The sequence below is a fragment of the Herpailurus yagouaroundi genome, unplaced genomic scaffold (genome assembly GCF_014898765.1).
Source record: "Herpailurus yagouaroundi ecotype Mexico unplaced genomic scaffold, PumYag 250, whole genome shotgun sequence".
NCBI lineage: Eukaryota > Metazoa > Chordata > Mammalia > Carnivora > Felidae > Herpailurus > Herpailurus yagouaroundi.
Window position 1 is genome coordinate 18,688,866 of NW_024412467.1, and position 3,983 is coordinate 18,692,848.

General features: G+C 40.6%; 1 protein-coding gene across 1 annotated transcript in view; it reads right to left on the reverse strand.

Moving 5' to 3' along the window:
- The window catches only part of LOC121020510 (60S ribosomal protein L39-like), a 22,235-nt gene extending 18,968 nt beyond the window's left edge, over window positions 1-3,267 (reverse strand). The window contains exon 1 of the mRNA XM_040460566.1: window positions 2,948-3,267. The gene's annotated coding sequence lies outside the window, so the exon portion shown is untranslated. The remainder of the gene's footprint in view (window positions 1-2,947) is intronic.
- Window positions 3,268-3,983: the final 716 nt, after the last annotated feature.

The following is a 3,983-nucleotide window of genomic DNA, read 5'->3' on the forward strand; positions in this document are numbered from 1 at the left end:
CTCTCTGTCCCAAAAATAAATAAATGTTGAAAAAAAAAAAAAAGAAGGAACTTCTTTTTTTTTTTTAATGTTTAAAATTTTTATTTAGTTTTGAGAGAGAGAGAGAGAGAGAGAGAGAGCATGAGCAAGGGAGAGGAAGAGAGGGAGGGAGACACAGAATCCACAGAAGGCTCCAGGATCTGAGCTGTCAGCACAGAGCCCGACATGGGGTCAAACTCACGAACTGTGAGATCATGACCTTAACCAAAGTTGGACATTTAATCGACTGAGCCACCCAGGTGCTCTGGAACTTCTTTTTTTTTTTTTTTTTTTTAAGTTTATTTATTTATTTTGAGAGAGAAAGAGAGAAAGAGAGCAGGGGAGGGGCAGAGAAAGAAGGAGAGAGAGAATCCCAAGCAGGCTCCACACTGCCAGTACAGAGCCCAATGTGGGGCTCAAACTCACAAACCATGAGATCATGACTTGAGCCTAAACCAAGAGTTGTAAGCTTGACTGACTGAGCCACCCAGGCGCCCCAAAAAGAAGGAACTTCTGACACATACTACAACATGGATGAACCTTGAGGGCGTTATGCTAGGTGAAATAAACCAGTCACAAAAACATAAATACGGTATGATTCCACTGATAATGAAGTATCTAGAATAGTATAATCTGTAGAGGCAGAAAGTAGAATGGTGGTTGTCCAGGGCTGGAAAGATAGGGGGATGGGGATTTTTTGTTTAGGGGGTACAGAGTTTCAGTTTGGGAAGACGAAAAGAGTTCTGGAGCTGGATGGTGGTGATGGTTGTATAACAATGTGAACGTACTCAATGCCACTGAATTGCACACTTAAAGATGGTTAAAATGATAAATCTTATGTTATGACTTTCATATTTCACCACAAGCTAAAAAATAAAAAGAAGCTGGGTCACCTGGGTAGCTCAGTCAGTTAGGCATCTGCCTTCGGCTCAGGTCATGATCTCATGGTTCATGGGTTCAAGTCCCTCGTCGGGCTCTGCACTGACAGTGCGGAGCCTGCTTCTGATCTTCTGTCTCCCTCTCTGTCCGCCCCTCCCCTGCTCTCTCTCTCAAAAATAAAATAAACATTAAAAAAAAGAAGTAGATAAAACAGTGAAAAAAAAAAAAAAACTAATGTTTCCCTCTAAGACTGGGAACAGTATTTTCTCTCACCACTTTTATTCAACTTTGTCCCAGAGTCTCTAGCCAGTGAAATAATGCAAGAATAAACAAATAAAAGGTATATAGATTGGAAAGAGAAGAAGCATAACTGTCTTTATTCATAGACAACATGATCCTGTATGTAGACAATTTTAAGGAGTTTCCAAAAACTTACTAGAATTAGTAAACCAGATCAGCAAGGCCACAGGATAAACGAACCAATACACAAAATTAATTGTATTTCAATATACTAACAATAAACAATCTAAAAATAAAATTAAAAAGTAATTCCAGGGGTGCCTGGTTGGCTCAATTGGTTAAGCATCTGACTTTGGCTCAAGTCATGATCTCATGGCTTGTGGGTTCGAACCATGTGTCGGGCTCTGTGCCAACAGCTCAGAGCCTGGAGCCTGCTTCAGATTCTGTGTCTCCCTCTCTCTCTGACCCTCCCCCACTTACATTCTGTCTGTCTCTCTCTCTCTCAAAAATAGACATTTAATTTTTTTTTTTTAAAAAAAGCAATTCCATTCACAATAGCATCAAAAAATAAAATACTTGGAAATAAATTTAACAAAAGAAGTGCAAGAACTATGCACTAAAACCAGAAAACGTTACCAGGTATTTATCTGAAGATCTGAATAAATGGAGAGATGTACCATGTACATAGACTAGAAGGCTCAATATAGTTAAGAGGGTAATCCTTCTGGGGCACCTGGGTAGCTCAGTCAGTTAAGCAACCAACCAGCTCAGCTCATGTCTGGTGGCTGGTGACTTCAAACCCCACATCGGGCTCTCTGCTGTCAGCATGGGGCCTGCTTTGGATCCTCTCTCTCCCTCTCTTGCTGCCCCTCCCCAACTAGCATTCATGCTCTTTCTCTCTCGAAAATAAGTAGACACTTTAAAAAAAAAAAAGGGAAATCCTTCATAAATTGATCTAGAAATTACATGAAATCCCTATTAAAATCTCATTAGTTTTTTGGTAGAGTTTGACAACCTGACCCTAAAAGTTATATGAAATTCAAAGAACCTAGAAGAGCCAAACAATTTTGAAAAAGAAGAACAAAGTTGGAGGACTTATACTACCTGATTTAAAAACTTAACTATATAGCTATAATAATTAAGACAATCTTATATTGGCATAAGCATAGATATATGGGGCAATGGAACAGAATAGAATGTCCAGAGATAAGCCCTTACCTTTATGATCAGTTGATTTTCAACAAAGATATGGAGGCAAAAAATATGTGTGTGTGTGTGTGTGTGTGTCCTTACCTCACAGTATTCACAAAAATTCATTAATAGACTTAAATATGTAGGAATTAAATAATTATGTTTACAGATGCTAAAATCTACCCCCCTAAAACCCCCTCCCCCCCCCCAAAAAACCCTGACTAAATAGCTCCTTGCTTTATTTTACTCAGGCAAATGACTGAGGCTAAAGATGGGCCAAATATCTTGAGTGGAATTGTGTGTTATTTTGAACACCTTTATCAATATTTTTCACTTTGTGACCAGATTTGTCAAGCTGAGTCTCTTGGAAGGAAACCCCCATCACAGCATCCTGCTGGACATCTGCGTTGGAAAGAAAGGCAATGGGATTTTTAAGTTGACCCTGAGGGTATTGAAAAATCCTAGATGGGTTCTAAACTCAGATTTTGTTTTATAGAAGAATAAATTTGTTTTCCATCAAGAGAATTTAATTAAGAATTAGGCCAGTAAATTCTCAAACTCAGCCGTAATCATTCTCTCCAATTTATTTTGAAGACATGGCCAAGAAGGGGAGACCTACCCAGGGCTGTTTGGTACCAGATTTCTTTGGCCCCCGAGGGTGGAGAGGGTTTACAAAGCCCTCAGTCAGAAGCTGTGGTTATGGGGATTTCACACAGGAGATGCCCAAGTGTGTGTTTCTCCTGACAGCCTGGAACATTGCTGATCCAGGACCGAGCCTGCTTAAGTGAAATGCCTCGGAGGCAAGCAATCCCTCAATTAATCTTCTCTGGCTTCAGTAGACCTGAGAAATGAAAGGGCACACCTCTCTCTCAAGGGAGAGCTGTGGGTTTGTCCGTGTCTTCTGGATTCCTTCCAGATTCTGGGTAGGTTTTCTTTCTTGCAAGTCTGGAATGGGTGCGGAAAGCAGCACTTCCGTTCATGTCCACCAGTGGTAGCATGCTCGTTCACCTACCAACACAAGCAGCAACTGGTAGGACCAACACCTTGCTTCTTTTGTTTAGAGATTTGGTACAAAGAAAAGCAAGCCCCCTCCTATGAGGCTAATAAAAGGGAATTTGTCTTTAAAACAAGGATATACACCCCAAACATGACTTCCACCTATCTCCCTACCTACCCACAAATACTCATTAAAGTTGAATTTAGGGGACACCTGGGTGGCTCAGTCGGTGAAGCATACGACTTAGGCTCAAGGCAAGATATGGTTCATGGGTTCGAGCCCCACATTGGTTCCACTCTGACTGCAGAGCTTGTTTGGGATTCTCTCTCTCCTTCTCTCTCTGCCCCGTCCCACTTGTGCGTGCACTCTCTCTCTCAAAATAAATAAATAAACTTTAAAAACATCGAATTTAAGAATAGCCTCTCATGTCTCTTAAGACATAAACTCCCCCCTTAACAAATTAACCTTAAAAACTCTATTCCAGTTAGTGACCTTTCTTCATTTTGGAATATGTCACTCTCTCATCAGAGACATCAAATCTGTTTCTTCTCATGAATAATAATGTCACAATTAAGAATTATAACTTTTGGGGCGCCTGGGTGGCACAGTCAGTTAAGCATCCGACTCTTGATCCCAGCTCAGGTTATGATCTCTCAGT